At 41.7% G+C, this 19801-nt stretch overlaps 1 protein-coding gene across 2 annotated transcripts in view; it reads right to left on the minus strand.

The window, feature by feature from the left end:
• The window catches only part of LOC120501714 (potassium voltage-gated channel subfamily KQT member 1-like), a 415370-nt gene that overhangs the window by 47581 nt on the left and 347988 nt on the right, over positions 1-19801 (minus strand). The window lies entirely within an intron of this gene.

A 19801-nucleotide genomic window follows, 5' to 3' on the forward strand; every position in this document is an offset into this window, starting at 1 on the left:
ACCTTGCTGCAGGGTTAGGACTGGCACATTGCAGGGAAACACTCGTGCCACCGGAGATTCACCACCAACCAAGGTTTTTCATTTCCCATATGACAGTCCTCTGTCCTCTCTGACAGCTGGGTCACTCTTGGTGGCTTAGGACTTATCGAGTTCGTTCCTAGGTGGTTTTAAATCCAGGAATCCAATTGTTACCAAGAAATCCAGGACAATACAGAAAAAGCATATTCTCAATAAAATTCAAGTTCACCCCAACTCTCTCCAAGTCATTTGCTGAATAAGAAGCTGCATTTTTTCATAAGGATGTCCTGATTGCTGTACTCCAGGCCATTGTGACACTGCTTCAGGGCAGGTGACAGTGCCATGCCTGGTGGGACATGAGGGAGGAACAAAAGCATCCAGCCTGCTGGAGGCTCCCAGTTCAGGGTGACCACTGGCCTGTCCAGAAAGTGGCTTTGGTGAGGGTGTGATGCCTGCTTGGATGGCCTCACAGTGCCCTAAAGAGGGGGATGCAAATAAACCTGCATTTCTTCCTCGTGGCAAAGGTGTTTGTGAACCTGTGCTCAAGCTGGGGGGCTGGGACGGGGGGGGAAAGGAAAGAAAAGACACAAATGGGGCATTTGGCATGTGCCAAATATATGAGCTGTTCTAAAAGTACGATGTGTCATGGGCTCATTATTCATCAATGCTTCATCACACTGAGTTTATGGTGGCATTAAAACTGGAGAAAAAAAAAGACGTCATTTACATGAAATGCTGGAGACACTCCCTCCACCCTTTGATTCCTTCAGTAAGCTGGAAGGAGGTTTGTGTGCGCATGAGAAAGTGTGCTATACAATGCCAGCCTTTATTCTCTCCTTGAATTACTCATACTGTGCAGTATGTAGCAAAAAAAAAAAAAAAAAAAAAAAAAAAAAAAAAAAAAAAAAAAAAAAAAAAAAAGAAAAGGAAAAGAAAGGAAAAAAAAAGGAAAAATGTTTGGGGCTTATTTTGCTGTTAAGAAATAACAGTGAAACACTGGAGCCAAGCTACAATGTGAGCGAAGGCACTGATGGCTTCTGGAGTTTACTTTTCGAGTGGCTTTTTTGAGTGCTGGTATCTCTCTGTGCTTCACACTGCAGTTGCTGCTTTCCTCTGCACACAGGACAACCCAAATTCCTTGCACAGCCCCCTAAGTCCTGACCTCAACAAAGGAGTGACTGTTGTCCCACTGCAAGAGGTTCTGCAGGCTGTTAAACCACGGAGGTGGAGAGCACCAGGCTGGCACTGGGGCAGGGGCTGGAAATTTGGGATCATCGGTGCAAGGGATTTGGGCAAGGTGGAGGGCTCTGCATGAGACCCCAAATCTCACTGTAAGGCAGCTGTCCAACAGAGGACTTGTGAGTTCAAGAACTGACCTCCTTCCCCGGGGTTTTGGGGTTTTTTGAACCCGCTGGGTCTTCTCTCCTGACAAAAAGTGGCATGATTTAAAATCCAAGCCGTGGCACAGAGCAAGGAGGGACATGGGAGACTGTGGCCAGTGGCCTTGGAATGGGGCAGTGCTGCCTCAGAGCCCGGGGAACACAGCCAGGAGACCCCTGGAGGGACATGGGGGACAGAGCAGGGGGTGCAGGGCTGTGCATTTATGTCTTGTGCTGGAGTCCACCCTGAGGAATTCACATGGGTGCGTTCTCACTGTCTGGCCATCAGCTAAGATTTAAGATTATGTGATTGCTCGTTTTGGAGGATCTTTATTTTTTTAAAGTTGATTTCCTAATTTAGGCAACACACCAACCGTTTTTCCTTATCTTTTCCCCAAGTTTTTCTAAGAGAGGAGAGTCAACTTTTACTACCTATGGCATTATCCAAGGTTTCTTCAATCCCAACATAACACAATAGATTGGACTGGCTCCAGAAGAGTTTGTTTAGTCCCATATATAATTATTACCTTGTAAACAGGATGCACCTTTAAGTTATAATTTAAATATGATAAACGGGCCAAACCCAAAGAGTTTTATTATCCCAGGACACAGTTATTACCAACTTAACAGGAAACACCTGCAAGTTATTGTTAAAATTAGAGATGGCTGAAAAATGGGGAAATAATTTTTGTGGAACAAAAAAAATAGAATTATTGAAGCTATTGCATTCTAAAAGTTTCAAACATATCCATTTGGGCAACATTTTATACATCGTTTTTATTGAAATCATGTCCTAATGTTCTCATTGGCAGACAACCATTGCAGTTTTCCACTGAGAACTGGTGCTTAGATAAAGGAAGGGTATTAAAAGGATATTTGAAGCCATGTAAATTTAAAATCTCATTGAAACAATGATCAGAGGTTGGGATTCAGTGAAAAGAGCAGTCTCAGCAGTGAGAGGCATGAAGGTCACTGGAGAAGGTTTTAGGAGAGCCACAGAGTGTTGGTGAAAGGTCAAGAAGTGCCTGTCAGCAGTGGGGTACCTATCTGAGAGGGCTTTCCCAGTAATTCAGTGTTGATGTGTTTGTTGGTTTGTTGTTGTTGTTGAGTTTTTTTGTTTTTATTTTTTTTTAAGTGCTTAATTTCCAAAAGTTCTAGAAAACCATTTGAAAGTTTTTACTTTATGGCTTTGAAACTGTTGTTGTTTTACTGGACGTCCTTCTGCTGATATCACAAGAGATAAAAAGGATGATTTTATAATAAAAATCAGGAAGGGAAAAAAGATTTATCATTCTGTCCTACAGATTAAAATTATCTACTGTATGATGTGTTTTAAATGATGCTGCTACACTAATGTGCCATTTTCAGATGTACAATCACAAATCTGCATATGTTTCAAATGACACTGTTAGGCTAAACCTTACAGAGGTGTCATGAAACCCTTCATGAAAAGTTTTCCAATTCTTGAAACAAGGTTGCATTAGATTTTGGGACCATTACTAAATTAATTAGCATGGAAAATGCATAACAATGTGTTATTGAACAGACCATCAACCTGAATAGATTATTGTAGGGGCACATGGTTTATCCTGGCTTTTTAGCAGTTTATAGTTTTTAGTGCTGCAAATTTTTTAATTTAATAATATTTTTTTTTTCAGTGGGAAAATGGGCATAGTTGGTGAGCTGTTTCATGAAAAAACTTTTAAAATTATGGAATATGTCTGTAAGAGATGATTTTGAGAGTCTGTGAGTCTCGGGAGACTTCCACAGGCCTGGATCACTTAAATATGGGAATGGGGTCACCAAGTCAGGAGGAGGCTTTAGAAATGTTACCTGGAATGTTACATACATTTAGAAATGTTACATACAGTCTACTCAATCTTCTCAGACCAGATTAGGAAGAGTGAATTTTGTAAATGCACTTTTCATGTAAAATGTACTACACTAATTTGAAGCAGGGTGCTGTTTGGATGAGAACACTTCTTCTTTTTGCAACACGAACACAAAGACAGAGCAAACTGGAAATTGTGGTAAACAAAAAATGAAATTGAGTTATCGCCATCCTTTGCTCCTTGACGTCTTTAATTTGTCATTTCCCTTTAAATTCAGATTCGCCTTCTAAATGTGGGAAGGGGAAACGTTTTATTACTCAGCCTTGTTATATTATAATTATTGGCTTTTTATTTTGCTACAGCGATGTGGTGAATAAGAGAAGTGACTGCAACACATGCTGCTCCTCTTGCCCCTGGTTCCATCAGACTTTCCCATTGTGCACGCACAAGGAGGAGAGGACATGACTGAGTAATCAAAATGAGTCACTTTCCTATCTTTGGTGAAATAACTCTCTGTTCAGCACTCCCCTCTGCCAAGTAGCAGGCAGCTATTGCAAGTAGGTAATTGCCCTGCTAACACATGCCAGGGCTCAGATAAGAACCAAGCTGGGTACACGCAGAGTATTAACAAATTCTCCAAGCCCTGACTCTGCAGAATAAGATTCAGCATTTTCATCCAAGATAATATGCTCTAATTAACCAGTGCACGGTACTTTACACTAAATACAGGGCTTGAATAGAACTTTGGGAATGGGATAATGGAGGCTTATTAGGTTAATAAAGAATCATGTGTTCCAAGGCTGACTTAAAAACACAATTAGACTTCCTTTAAAATAGGCCAAAGTATGTCAGATTTAATCAGTTCCCTGGAGGTTATTGAAATTATGAAATAGGTTTGGCAATCGATAAGTGACATCATTTATGCTCTTCAGAAAATGAAAATGCTCTAAAGAAACACCAGGAGCTTTGGTGGCTAAAAGCCACCTGAAAACAGCCTCAGAGACTGGATGCTTTTTGTCCAGCATTTGGATAGAAAATAATTTATTACAAAAGTGGGAACCAATCTCTAATATTATGTGAGATATATAAGATGTGTATTTTCCCCAGAGGAAGGGCTTCAGGCACTTTGATGAATTAATTATGTCTTACAAAATGCTTTCCGAGTGCTCCTTTCTTCTCAAACCTTGGCAACATCACAGATCTTTTCCACAGGGTTCCACTGGCCAGGTTTGGGTCGCCTGGTCTACAGCTCTGAATATCTTGAGTGGTCCATTGTCTGTGAAGCACCACTACAGTGGTGTCCCTCCTGGCCTCTCCTTAAGCCCATGTGGCACCTATGTGACACCAGTGGGTGCCTTCAGGTGGCCACCAATGTTGGGCAGGTGTCCAAGCACGGGAACTGATTTCAGAGCTGTGTGCAAGGTCTGTGTGACTTCCTTGGGGCGCTGGTGGTGCTGGACATGAGTCAGCACCTGCAGCCCAGAAAAGCCAATCGTGTCCTGGGATGCCTCAGAAAAAGCAGGACCCTGCCTCTCTGCCCTGCTCTGCTGAGCCCCCCCTGCAGAGCTGCCTCCAGCTCTGGGATCCCAGCACAGGAAGGACAGGGAGCTGCTGGAGCCAGGCCAGAGCAGGGACACCAAGGGATGGAGCAGCTCTGCTGGGAGGAAAGGCTGAGGGAATTGGGATTGTTCAGTCTGGAGAAGAGAATCTTTGGGGTGACCCAATTGGAGCCTTCCTGCTTGAAGTGAGCCGACAAAAAAGAAAATGGAGAGAGACTCTTGACAAGGGCCTGGAGTGATAGGGGAAGGGAGAATGGCTTCACACTGACAGAGAGCAGGTTCAGGTTGGATATCAGGAAGAAATTCTTCCCTGTGAGGGTGCTGAGGCTCTGGCACAGGTTTCCCAGAGAAGCCCTGGAAGTGCCCAAGGCCAGGTTGGATGGGGCCTGGAGCAACCTGGGATAGTGGAAGATGTCTGCATATGGCAGAGAGTGGGATGGGATGGGATGGGCTTTAAGGTCCCTACCAGCCCAGACTCTTTCAAGATTCTACAACTCCTGCATGGAAATAAACTCCTGGAGCTCTCAATCTCCTAGAATTGTGGCAGTTTATTCTCTGTTTTTCTCAGCAATTTTCTCTCAACTACTGCTCTCAGCAACTTGAAACAATTGCTGGGTTGGTCTGACACTTGACAGTGTTGTCTGAACCCTTCCTTGAGTCTTCTGTTGTAAATGTATAACACAGTATAACACAGTATAACACAGTAGTACACATAACATTACCTGCATTTCTCATTTCTACTTGTGTGGGGTTTTTTTTTCTTTTTTCTTTTTTTTTTTTTGAGGGGCTGATTTTTCTAACATATACAGCCTGAAATGTGTTTGTTCTGCCAGCAATCTGTGCCATTATTCCTGCTTTTTATCAATTTAAATTTTTCTTAGCTGATTACATAGCAAGTGATGAGCCAAACACCCCAGGGCCTGATCATTAGGCAAAAATACTCACCTGAAATCAAAGGGAGTTTCAGCCTAAAGGGTGGGACTCTCTGTCATGAATATTGAAAAACATCAAAATGGATCACGCCATCATGTATGCGTAATCAGAAGAGCCAAATGTGTTTTAACCTTTTTAGTGGAAATAATATTTAAAAAGAAATACTGGAAGGGTGGGAACACATCTGAGGAAGGAGTCTGCAAGTAAAATTTAGCTCATATGACTGGTTTGTTACATTAACAGGGGATTATTTCTAGGACTGGCGCTGGCAGAATTTAATCTTTCCTTCGCGGATCTTCTCAGATTAATTTGAATTTTCTCACATTTAAAAAAATCAAGTATTCACCTAACTTTTTTCATTTTTTCTCCACTCACCACCCATTTTCCTCCATCTTCACAGAAACTAAACTCTAGTCGACCCATAACTAATACACGAAAGACTGTAACTCTCAGTAGCTGCAAAAAATACTTTATAACACTTCAGCCTGTCAAAGCACAAACTGTTCTCCTCCTCCTCCAGTGATATTCAGTGAATATCACTGTATTTCATTGCTATCTCCTCTAAAAAGTGTCAAAGGAAGTTAAGTACACAGGACAAATCCAGGCTTCTAGGAGGACTCCCACATACTTTGAACTGAACCCTAATTTCAGTGCCTATTTCAGTTAATTTCAGTTAATTATACAGCCAGTTAGGACAGTGCCTGCCTCCCCAGCAGTGATCTGCAGGAGATCTGTGCAGAACTGACACCAGCTCCTGAATGCCAGGTGAGTATTACCTGTGGATCTTTTCTTATTCCATGGTGTGACAGAGGTCTGAACAAAGCTGTCCTTGGTCAGGACAGGCCATTAGGAAAAATATTTCCTCAATTCTGTGCAGTTTCTGGAATTATGTGCAGATTTTTCAGGCTAGTAAGAGTTATGCTACTCTGTGATACTGCTTTATACTGGCTGCACAAAATAATTAAAATAACAAAGCCCATAGCTGTGTTTTGTTTGCCTCAAGTCACATTAGAATACAATGAGATAAGAAAGCAAATCTTCCTTTCATGTTCTGGAAGTCTGCTTCCTGCTTCCATGTGGATGTGCTCTAGGAAACAGCAGGTTAGGTGTGTTTGGAAGTGCATCAGTCAGCCACTTTGCTCATGTAACCCTTGTGTGGTACTTGCCTGGAGAAGGGGTGACTCCACCAAGCTCTTGCTGTTTTTCAAGGCACCAGCTGAGGGTCAATCTGCCACTAATTTTCCCAAAAAAGGCAAAAGGAAGAATTTATCTTCTTCAGTGAACCCAAATGCTGGGCACATGCAACTCAGCACCCATTTTTCCAGTGGGATATTGGTCCCTTTCCCTTTGAGAGGAGCAGGCACATTGTCAAAACTGGAGAACCCAGGAGAGCTGCTGGAAATGCAATTTTGGGTGATGCTGCAGTTGTTTACATGCTGTGCCACCAGCACATGGCTGGGTAATGTGCAGGATGACTTGGGTAACACAGGGCAAAATTTCACCCTTTTCTTGTAATTCTTCACCCTGACTTTTTTCCAGCTGTGGCCAAGTCAAACACCCCTAAAATCTGAGATGGCTGCATTCAGCAAAAGTGCATGCAGCAACTTCTTAGAGGTGCCAGCAGCCTTTGCCCTCTCTCATTGTGTGGCTGCACTTGGGGCCCTCTTGGTTCTTGCAAAGGTTTGGTTCTGCACATCTGGAGTTGTGCAGTGCCCCACCAGGAAAGGAATACATTTACAGCCAGTGTAAGCATAAACATTTACCAGAACTCATCGGTAACAGCACAACAGGAAAACTATTTAAAAACAACAACAACAACAACAATAAAGAAACCAGCCAAGAAATAAAGGAGTGGTTAATCCCATTGCCTGGACTGATCTATTTTTACACCAGTAATAACAAAGAGATTGGCAATGAATTGCACTTATTATCTTGAGTGCAATAGCAGTGAGGACCCATGTTCAAGAGTCCCTGACATCACTGGGTTTTATATCAAAAACGAAAGCATTGCTTTTTATAGCATATAGTGGCAGCGTTCACAAAATATCCAAATGCTCAGGTTTCACTCCCACTGAAGGGAATTTAAAGGCTCCTGCTGACTTATGTGGGAGTTGGACCAGGCCCCATAGCAACTACTTATGCCCAAATACAACCTATGGCTGCTGCAAGTAGGGGCAAGCCTTAGGTTTGCATGATGATGATTCTATTTTAAATTTTGTGTGGGGAACACACAAACACACACACACACACACACACACACACACACACACATAATTGTTTGTTTTTCAGAACTGCTTTTATCTCTAAGTGTTATGATAACCGTTTATCAGGCTCTAAGCTGGCACTCTGCAGATTTAGGGAGGAGTGAATGCTCCTGGTGCCTCTGCCTAGGGATAGATCTGGGATCTATGGATGCTTGTGTTTGGGTTGTAAGAGGCTTGGGAAGGACAAAGGAGTAATTTTCTGATTAGAGCCATTTTTCCTGGTTAGAGCTCCCGGGTTAGAGCCACTTTTCAGAAACTTCTCTGTGGAGAGCAAGGTCTCAGGAAGCAGGTGCCTCCCAGGAAGGAGGAAAAGGAGTCAGCACACAAAAGGAGGACCTCAGAAGGACCTGCAGACAGAAGTCTTAAGGAGGATAGAAATGGAAATGGACATAAAACTGTAGGGAAAAATCATGCTGGAGCTACAAGAATCTCATTGCAAGACTCAGACAATGTAATTCATGTAAATCTGAGGTTACATGAAATCTTGAGAAGACAGTGGTTGGTGTAATACATGAGAAACAGTAGCCAAGGGTGAGGGAGGAGCAGCAGGGTGTGAATAAGAAGGGTGTCTAAATTTACCCAGATCTGTACAGCTTTTATGTTGCTTTTAAGAAAACAAAAAATCATCACAGGACTTTTTCAAGTTTTACAGATGACCCCTTTAAAGATGGAGAATGCCACAACAAAGAGAGGAGGAGGTGCAATGCAGCACAGAAAATGAAATAGCCACCAAGCATGTCCTCTGTTTCCAGCAGCAGATGTTTATGGGAGAGTACAAAGCTGAGGTTGTGTAATATTATTCATTTCCTTGTTTGGCCTCAGTAATCATCTCTTCAGGGGCTTCCTGAGGTGGATGTGCAGCATGGGCAGTCGTGTCCTCCTGCACCAGCCTTCCGGCATGGATGTGGCCAGTGCCTCCTGGAACCTCTTGGAATTTCACCCTCCTCACACTGCCATGGCAAGAAACTCTGCAGAGTTTCTCCATGCTGCCCAATAAAACAGGGAGCCCTTCTTTTCCCCAGCCTGTTAATATCACTTTTTGTGCCCTGTCACTTTGTTGTAACACTTGGTCACCAATGGTTAACTGCTGTCTCTGTCTCCTCATCTATGAATTTGCAGACATCTCCCACATCTCTTCCCTCAATCAGATCATCTTGATATACCTTACTTATGGTAAATTCTTTCCTTTCTCTGTAAACTAAGATGATGTTCCCAAAGATGAACAGGTAAAATCAATACCCAAAGATATTTCTGGTTTCAAGAAAGCGTCCATGTGAGCTGGGTTAAAAATCACCTATGAGGAATCATAGCACATACATTTGAAAATCCCAAATCACCCAATCTTTGTGATTATGGAGAGACCTATAAGACATACAGTCTTAAAAAAGTAGACAATGATTTTAATATTAGGTGTTTCAAAATAATCAGCTGGCTGCTGAACACACATGACTTTTTTACTGTTTGGAGCATTGTTTTAATTTATGTAAAGAAGGCAGATAAATCAAATAATGGGAAGCCCACTCCTTCCTCAATCTTTACAGCTGATCCAGCGCCCCAGCCCTGTTTTCATTCAACTATGTAAATATTCATCTAAACTATTGACCGGATGCAGAGTGGAAAAAAATAACTTGAAACAAACAGGCTTCTCTATTTATACACATTCTGTTGTGCTTGTGCTGGGGCTGACCAAGAAGACGTGTGTTTCTGGAAATCAAATCATTCTGCACAGAAATGAAGATTACAATGAAAGAAAAAGACAATCCAGTGTTATGTCAGTGGACAAAACCACATCTCAGTGAGTTTGCCTGTCCTCAGGGGCTATGGTGACATATAATACTTTCTCTGTTGTGGCCATTTTAATTATGTGTTTTGGTTGAGCACATGGGTGCTCTGATGAAGGACATAGGCATTTCAGAGTCAGTAGCACACCTGTTATCTGTGGCCTTTATTTCAGTGGAAGTCAGCTACCTGAGTCACACTAATGGGGGGAGACCAGTTCTCAGGTGCTTTTTTACAACTGTTTGGTTTAGCTCTCCATAAAAATAGAGAGGAGCAATGGAAACAAAGTTTCATTCACTGTTATCTAGACTTTTATCAGCATTATACAATTTTTTAATCACAGTTTATCATTTCAGAGCAACAAGAAAACACTGAGCAGAAGGCTTATTGCCCACTAAACCTTATCTCAAACAGAAAGTCCTGGCAAGGCACAAATCATCCAAGGCAAGTTCTGCTGGCACGAGAGTTATAATATCCAGATTAAGTCAGTAGATATACCTGAGAAGGTATGAAAAAAGCACTATAATTTTAAGGCTATTGCTGGTATCTTGACAATGTTATAAATGAGACAGTGTCTCATTCTGTGCAGCAATGTGACCTTATTGACTGCAACAATGGTTGCATGAAAATTATTGCAGGGTAGAAACTGAGTCAATGCTAATGGAAAAGAATAATATCTCCCAATTTCAAGGTTATGCAATCATCTGGCAATAGAGACCACTCAGAAACAGAGAGTTCCAAAGAAATATAAAAGTTTGTGCAAATTATTTATAAAGGGATTTTTTTCCCTCAATGAAGTGATTTATGGTCAGCTGATGTACTTGTTCTTTCCTAGAAGGTGCATGAGCAGATTCTCAGACTGAGAAAAGAGAATAGCTTTGCCCTCTTGGATTGCAGACCGCAAAGCAGAGGAAAAAAAGATATTGTGATTCTGAGCATAGGAAATATGAGGCAACACACACACACAGAAGTAAGTAAGGTGTTATTCTGTATACACTGTGGATTGGTTAAAAGAGATAAGACAAAAGATGCCCAAATTTCTTTAGAGGTCAGCTAATTCAGGACCAAGTTCTAGGGACCTCTCAAGAAAAATAAGGAAAACATCTCCAAACAGAGAACAAGACAAAAGATGCCCAAATTCCTCTAGAGGTCAGCTGATTCAGGACTAAGCTCTAGGGACCTCTCAAGAAAAAATAAGGAAAACATCTCCAAACAGAGAAAATTAAGTGAAACCCAGTCTTGGACACAGGCTAAATAACAGCACTGCCTGAAGATAAGAAGGTATTGGGTAGAAATGAGAAAGGCCATAATTCCTAGGGCTTTATTTCCACAGGGTCCCAAACTTTGAAGTGTATTTAGACTAAACCTTAGATCGCTCTCAGATGGTTTCTCTCAAGGAAGAGCACATTTTAAAGGAGAATGGGGAAACATAAACAGGTTGGATGTCACATGTAAATAACAACAAGCGGCGGTCCTGACGGAACGGTTGCGGATTTCAAGGAGACGTGGGCTCATGCAGGATGTGAGTAACTCCCAGAGACTTCCCACTATCTTTCAGTGGGCTCCCACTGACGTTACTGGTATCCTGTGGTGAGAGAATAGGACCAATATTTTTAGATGTGGTGCTGGCTGTTCTCTGGAGTCCTTGCAGCACTGGTGTATTTTTAGTGGCTCATTATACACCGTGGAGGAGCCTTTGCGTCGTGTTGTGTCACACGCAGCGTGTGAACTTCCTGTCCCTGCTCCTCCGTGCCTTTGATCCTGCCCATCCAGCCACACAGCAGCAGAGCTGTCACACCAGCCATGGCCATTTCTTCCTTAATAGGACTTCCCAGGTAGGTGAAACGTGCCAGACAGGGCAGAGTGTCACTGCGCTGACACGACAGACGCTGCAGAGGGACCAGTTGGAGCAATGCCAGAGACACTGTGGATATTTCATCCCTCTGCCTGTCAATATTCTGTATTCCATGTCACTGTATCCTAACCATATTTTGCATTCTTTGCAGCTGTAGTAATGTCACCTTGCCAGGTATGCCTGCCTGTGCTATTACACAGTTTGCTACTCGCTGACAAGGCCCAATGAACATTTAGGACTCATAATTGAGTGTATCATGACTAATAAGTTGATCTAGAGTGGTAATTTCTGGTAGTTTTCTCTGGTGTATATTTCTAGGAAAGAAGATCAGTTTTCCTTTGTAAAATTTCTCCGACTTTCCTGTTATGATTGTTATTGAAAATAACTAAAAAGTGATGTTCTGCTGAACATCTATGTTTCTATGTTCTATGTTTTTCTTACTGTCTTCCTTTTCATCAGTGAATCCTTAATAGATGTTGTCAGTAACACATGCTAGCTGTTAGAGAATCCAGATGAAATTATACAATGCCTCATGACACACTGTTTCCCCACTCCTCACTGCTATGCACCCAATCCATCATGACAGCTGCTTAAGAGCCACAATGCCAGTTTCATATGTGAATTTCCTAGAAAAAATAACACAATATTTATTTTCACTTTGAAAGCATGGGAGTAGCGAGATTCTTATTCCCCAGAGAATGGTTATATAAGTTTATGCATTTTAACAAAACTTGCAAAACACTTGCTTTTGAGTTAGAGAATCACACGATGTATTTTGATGTACTTTCATCACAATTTTCTGTACTGACTCTTCAGACTTTCTGTAGTTTATCTTATTTGTAGGGACAGAATATTGCAAGAGAGCATTGGCTTTATTTTCAACTGCTTTGCACAATCTTTACCTCAGCATGACAGTGAAAAGTGGGAGCCAGGAGGTAAGAGAGAGATGAAGCTTTTGAGAAGAAATTCTGCTGCTGCTGATCCAGGCCTTTCTGTGCAGGGTTATTGCTGAGACTGTGAATGACAGGGTTTTCCTGCAAAGGCTGCTGGACTTTCAAAATAAAAGAACCAAAATTTCCAATGGTCTTTTCCCCCCACAAAGAATTGAAATAGAATGAGAGTGGATTTTAAGCTCTCCTAAAATCTCCTGCAGCCTCTCTAAGGGCACCCAGAGAGTATTGAGGCCCTGGCTGGCACCTGATTTTTAAAAAAAAATACTGGGCTCCTCAGATGCTGTGAGGTGCACAGGAGCTGTCTGTTATAAGGCCTTTCCCCTCCTTTGGGTTGATTCCCAGGGGGATATCTGAAGTGCCCTGACCTGATACTTGTCCTCACAAACTGTGTATCTGTGCACACATGTACATTCATATATTTCTACACAAAAACACCTACACATCCTTCAGGCAAAAGAGGAGAGACAAATTGTTGATTACAGAAGAAATTCCATCACTGTATGTAAGGTAAAACTGAGTGGCTTAGTCAGGATATTTTATTATTACTTTTGCTCTGCTTTGGTAGGTGGCAACCCCAACGAAAGGGAGGAGGAAAAACCAGAGCCGTGCACCAGGCAGTGATGGGAATGGAAACATCTCTCTGTTCCTTCCAAATGTGATCTCCAGACCAGCCTTGCTTCACGCTGCTCCTTCAGGCAGCAGTACTTTGGAAAGCATTTCACAGCTCCAACTGTTTTCTCTATGCTCAGGAGAGATTCCTGCTCTCAGCTGTGTAAATGTTTTAACTGAGATTCATGCTCGGCTATTCAGGTCACTGCTTTCTCTTCCGGCCCACACAGACCAAAACGCATCTATATAAGCACAAAGTGTCCAAAATCAACAGAGTATTTTTCATTTGAACACACCCATGGCACGTGGCTCCCTCCAAGTCCAGGATACAATGCCAAGCAGTGGATTTGTACGTTTGCCTGACGTGAACTTAGCATGATTTATAAAAAAACAGGCAATAGGCCGGTTGTGTGCCCGAGCAAATCTGGCTTGGCAGAAACTATCATTCCAAGGAAGGAACTCAAGGAAATCAAACTCTCCCTCTGGTCTTGAGAAGGGACTTCTCTAATGTAGGAAGTGTTCTCAAAATATTTAATTTGTATCAAGAATTACAATGTATTTCTTTCTGAATTCAAGTAACTCTCTATCTCCTTTGTTGAAAGAATAAAATAAATTTCTTTCTGCTGTTTTGTCTTTGTTGTTTAAGGGGTTTAGGAACATCTTGAAGCTCAACAGCATTTAAATGGTCAAAACACCCTTAGTTGTAGAAAGACCTAGATAGGTCTAGAGATTGATTTCACCAATGCACAAATTGTCAGGGATTGTGTTTCCACTTATTGACATCCTGCCTGCAACTGTATGTTATAAAAACCAACAGTTTTTTCCACGGCTGATCTTGTGAAACAGGAGGTGAAAAGCTTTCCCTAAACTTTGGAAAACAACAAAAAAATCAAGCCTCTAGAGCTAGGAGATTGATGCAGCTGTCTTAAACTACCTCCACTGGTGCATTATTGTCATTGTCACCACTGTCACAGACTCCCCCTTTTCTTTGCCAGTCTGTGAAGGGAGGTGCTCCCCACACAAGAACCACCAAAATGTCTTAACTACAGAAAAGGAATGCTCTCACTGCTATTTGACAGTCATCACATTTCCTCCCCTTCCCTCCCTTTTAAAATCTATATCCACATTCTAGCCTTGTATTTCTTTCCAACAATATTTATCTCCACAGATGATTTGGGTCAAAGTTAGCAATAATTCTGGGACAAGAAAGTCACTATATGTGATAAATCAGTTTTGGCAGGAAAAAAAAAAAATCAAATATTCTTCTCCTGATGTTCAGGAGGCCTCTAGATAGCCCAAACTGTAAATGTATCTGTGTGTATCACTGTAAGTAAACAAACTTCCCTCAGGAGGCAGAAGAATATTTATTTGTGCTGCAAATGCTAATGAATCATCTCCTGAAGGACACATTGATTACTGTGTACCTTCCCAGCTGCATTAATTGCAAGCAGCAATTATGCCTGGTTCAGGTAAAGACAGGTGATTCACATGGACGGGCCAAAGTAAAAGGTGCCTCGCAGAGGACAAAAGTAAAAACAATACAGAAGTTGAAAGTATTTTTCCATAGGTTTCTCTTCTCCCTACAGAATCAATGAAGTTGTTGCACTGACATTTATTTGCAAAAAGATGTATTGACACAGCCTTAATGCTGGGATGGCTTCAAATTCATACACCAGTGCAGATTACCAGAAATATGAAGGAAAAATACGTTAAGTTTCATCTCAAGTTTGAGATACAGAAGGGGAAGTGTGTACTGGTGAAATCTGCATAATTCTAGGGGCAAATATTGCCCTGTTCTCAAATTCCACTTAGTTCCACTTGGTTGCTTTTTGGGTTTTTTTGACCACACATCCATACCAGTTGCCACCTTTGCTCCCCATGTGGTACCAGGACAATAAGGAGTAGTTCCAGGCCAAGTTACAGCTGCACATTTAAGTCCCTTGCAGTATTTTGGGTAGCTTTAGGGGAAAGCAATAAAGCCACCCAATGACACATGAAGCAGAACCCAGCACAAGTATACAGGACCATCTATCCCTGTTTCCCCCACACACCTCATTTTGCATTAAAAACTTATTTAAATATCTGTCTGAATGTAAAGTTTAATTTTCCAGTTTTTGGAGTAGTGAGGAAGTGGTTTTGGTTTTTTTTTCCCCGCTAAGTTTTCAGCCACTGTCCATTAGTTTCTAGTCAGTCTGTGTAACTCTGTCTTATAACAAGTGGCCTAGCAAGTCATGGCATTAGAGTTTTCCTTATGGCAGCAATCAGTGATCCATAACTGCTATGCTGGCTGCTGGGCAAACTCTCACTTGTCCTAAATGTTTTACAGAGCCAAGATTAGTGAAGTGTAAAGGGAAACACGAACACCCTCATTATCGATTGGAAATAAAAAATGGAGAGTTATTCAGAGCTTTTCCCAAGTTCAGACAGGAGGCCTGAATCACAGTTTCAGCTCCTTCAATGCCAGACCCACACTCCAGTCACCAAAACTACACTTCTGTCAGTATCTTTAAACATGGTGATTCCTTCTCTGGCACAGCCTGCTTCCAGATGCTGAATGATCAACTAAGTGAATTTTCTTGCTAGGTAAGGATGCAGGTTATGTCAGAGCCTTTATAATTTTAGCAGTCTACTTTGGTAACTTTGATTTGATGGCCCTTTTAGAAGCAAATAGTGAAGGGGGAATCTCAGGAGACATGATTTGGTAGCAGCAGTAATGCCAGATATTCCAAGCCTGCACCCTGCTTGTTCCTACCCCCTAAGCTGTGCCAGGAAAATCCTGCATGTTGAAGAAGGCTGGGGAATTTGGAAGATCCTCTCAAACCCAAGTTGTTTTGTTTTTTGTAATTTAAAAATAAGAGAATTTATTCTTGTAGATGCAGGAGTGACAAGTGTTACACTGGAAAACCTGAAGCCACATCGCTGCTGAGCAGTTTCTGCTCTGGAATCTGTGATGCAGACATGAAATTGTAGGAAATGTCATTAATACCTGTGTTATATGTCCTGATCACACCATACTCACAAAAGATAGGTGAATATGCATATTGTAAATTAGTCACCTTTAATGAAACACACAAACTGAATCCCCCTTATTCTGCTCCCCGTGTTTTGTTGGGCTTGATCTTAAATTGAGCTGTGAATATTTCCATGCAACAAAACATCTATGAAGGACTGTGTTTTACTTATGATCCCAGGGGAAAATGTACTATTACCATATCAATTTGGAGAAGAGGATGCCAGATGACTGGAACAGACTGCAGAATATATTTGAAGTTAGGAGAGCTATACATCCTGTGTAGAATGTGCAACATAAAAAAATTAAAACAAAAAGAAAAAGAATGCTAAGTCTATAGCAGCCTAGGGGTGCTTTATCAGTCATGAAGTGCATATGAGAAAAATATTGTTAATTAACAAGGGTCAAGATGTGCTTAAGGAGGACGAAAGAAGAATATGTCTGGTATATCAGCTAACACAGACCACTCAGCAAGCGTCCACCCTGCAAGCCTGAAGCAAATCCTGGTACTGCTGATAAAAAACCCCATGAGAGTTACCAGAGGTCTTGGTCTAAGAGATAAATCTAAGAAAGAAAATACAACAGCACACTGCCTGTTCCATATAAGAATATCCAGGTCTATCTATACATAACATCCTGTATCTGACAGCATCCAGAAAGAGACAGTGAAAGAGTATGCTTTTCCTTAATTTCTTTTTCCCAGTGATCTGTGGCCAAAGGTTGCAACCACGTTGTCAGAGCACTTGGTGCACCCTGGTTTTGTTAATTTGTCTGCATTACCATTTTGGAGCTGTTTATGCACATCTAAACTAACCTGCCAAGGTGCATTCAACATGAGCCCCAAACATGGCATTTCCTTTGATTATGTTGGTAACTGCTGTTCTCATTAGCTGCCCTTTATTTCTTGTGCAACTGGAAGGAGGGAATGGCCATTGCTCCTTCTTCTCCCATGGAGTATTTGGTCTGATGGACACTGTCCAGTGACTCTTTTCTGGGCTGAATAGTCCTGGTCTCCTCCTCCAATCCAAAATTGTACAGAAACCTCACATGTGTCTGAGCATTCCTGCTCCCCAGGCACACCTCCTTCCTAGTCCCGTTATAGCCTTACTGGAGCTGCACACAGAGATCCAGAGTAGGGTCACTAAGGATTTATGCTGCAGTAAAATGAAAAATACCTTCTCCTCACTTTTCATTTATCTCCCAGTAACTCCCAAATGCCCTTTCCACTGCTGACCTCAGAGAACTGTAGGAAAGGACTCCAAGACCTGTCCTTTGTGAGTGCCACCTGCTCTTGCAGGGCCTTCCCAGTACAGAAATTGTTAGGTTTTTTCCTCCTCTTATTATCTATTCCTTTGCACCTACTGACTCTGACGTCTGTCTATTTTTTTTATCACCCAGCTGGCTGAAGCTCTTCACAGTCATTACAGTTGTGACACCTTGAATAATTTTGTAGCAACAGAAGTCTGCCATCCATGAAATACTAAATACTTCTGAAGGGCTGGCTTTTGTTGCCATTGCTCACAAGTCTCATTAACACTTCAGGTCTCACACATCTATCACATTAAGGATAGGTTCAATCAACCTTTAGACAATGCAGAGAAGGAGCAGATACACAAACCCCAAACATACTGGTACAAAAACATGTCTGCACCGTTGGAAGGGGTCTGTCTATTGTACCTCAAGTCCGTGTGAAATTAAATCAAAACCAAAAAAGAGACAATGGTGCAAGTCAATTATATCAGAAGTGTCAGTGGATTCCAGGGATCTCTTACTCTGCCTGTCATGAATGTTCAGAAGAGCCTGATGTCTCCACAGCCCTCAGGGCATTGCTTCAGTCCATGCACACAGAACTGCTGTCCCAAACTGAAGTTAATGAAGATTTATCCCCCCCAACATAATAACCCTCCTTAATCTGTAAACCTCGTTGCTGGACTCTTTATGTGCATTATCCATTGTGTCAGAAGATAAACCTTTAACTCCAAAACTGTGGCAATTCCTCCAGTGATCCCACTCACAAACCATGGCAGAGGAGCTGTGTGTGGTGTTTGCCTTGGATTCCTTTCTGCAGTTAAAGTACATGAGAATTGCTCTCAGTTGTTGAAGCAGCCCTCCTTTCTTATCTTTCTGACCACTGTTTGCAACATCTGTCAGTGCTTATTTAGGAGGGCCCCAAGACACAAAGAGCACCAGGACAATTACACTGAGTTCTGTACTCCATTGTCAGGATGCTCTTGTCTTGTCTTGGAAAAAATATCTTCAATGGGAATAAGATAAAACCATGTGAATTTTTTTTTATGGTTTAGAAAGTATATGTTGGCAAAGGCTTGTCTCTAACAAATGCTGTTTCTTTTTTAAATAACGTCAGGGGAAAACCCCATCATAACTCTTTTTAACTATTGTAAGACAATAAACTGCTCTACCCAAATAACATATGGCATTTTTCTCATTGCAACCTGAACTATGTCTCTTTGGCAGACTTCAAAATCTCCTCGTAGTCAGGAGGGGACAGCACTGACAAATACAGAGCTCAGGAAAGTTAAATGAAAATTTTCCAATCCTTTCAATGGGAATCTTGGCAGAAGAAGGAAAAGGATAAGACAATGGAATTTCAGCTGATGGGGATAGATGATCCTTCTGCTGCCACAGAAAGCCTAATGTATCTGCTGACAACTGTTGAAAGATGCATTCCCTTCATGATTTTTTTTGTTGAATACTTGTATGTTTAGGGACAGTTCTGTTTTCATGCCTACTCAGTGTCGAAAAAAACAAACGAAGGAAAACTTGCGTCCCTTCCAAATGGAAAGAAGATGCAATGCAAAATTTTGTTTTCATTTCTGAAAGCAGCTCATGACAAATAGCAACTAAAAGCACAAGTAAAAGCAAGCACTTCCTGCTGAGCATCACAAGAGGCCCAGTCCTCCAGGCATTTATGTGCCATTTATGTGACTGCCTGCTGAAATAAGCATAGCTGACAGTTATACACCTGAAGCACAGCTTAACATGGAAATATCTGCACAATCTGGATGTTAATGCACATATTCTCACAGAAGATTCTAAGGCTTGACTAAATCCCACTGAAGTTGATGGAAAGGCACCAGGAGCCTGTAGGAATCAAATCAAAAGGGTGCATATTGTGCCTTCCACCCGAGTCTGCATAAGTGAAGTTGACTTGGGTATCTCTCCCACTACAATGCAATGCCCAATGTGCTTTTGCTCTTTAAAGACTAGACTTTCCTTTTATCAGAACCAAATCTGTTCCCTTTTTACAGACAAAAACCCATGTGAGGAAAAAACACTGCAACTCACAACTTCATGCTGAAAACTTATGCACAGCAGAAGCAAAACTGCTTATGGTTATGGTTGCTCAGTAGGTATAAAATAATTCCTCCTCCTCTCCTTCCTCCAACACTCCGATGAATTAAAGAGAAGCACCAACAGCATAGTGTAGTTTAGATGAAAATACTACCAGTCAAATTAGATATCTCAGATACTAAATTACTTCACTTGCCCACTTTGTTAATTGACTGGAAGGATGACTTGCTCAGTATGTGGCCAGGGCAGAGTTCTGCTCAGACTTGTCATCTGGATGGCTGTGAAAACCTTCTGTGTA

Source organism: Passer montanus, unplaced genomic scaffold, assembly GCF_014805655.1.
Source record: "Passer montanus isolate IOZ18808 unplaced genomic scaffold, ASM1480565v1 scaffold20, whole genome shotgun sequence".
NCBI classification, from domain to species: domain Eukaryota; kingdom Metazoa; phylum Chordata; class Aves; order Passeriformes; family Passeridae; genus Passer; species Passer montanus.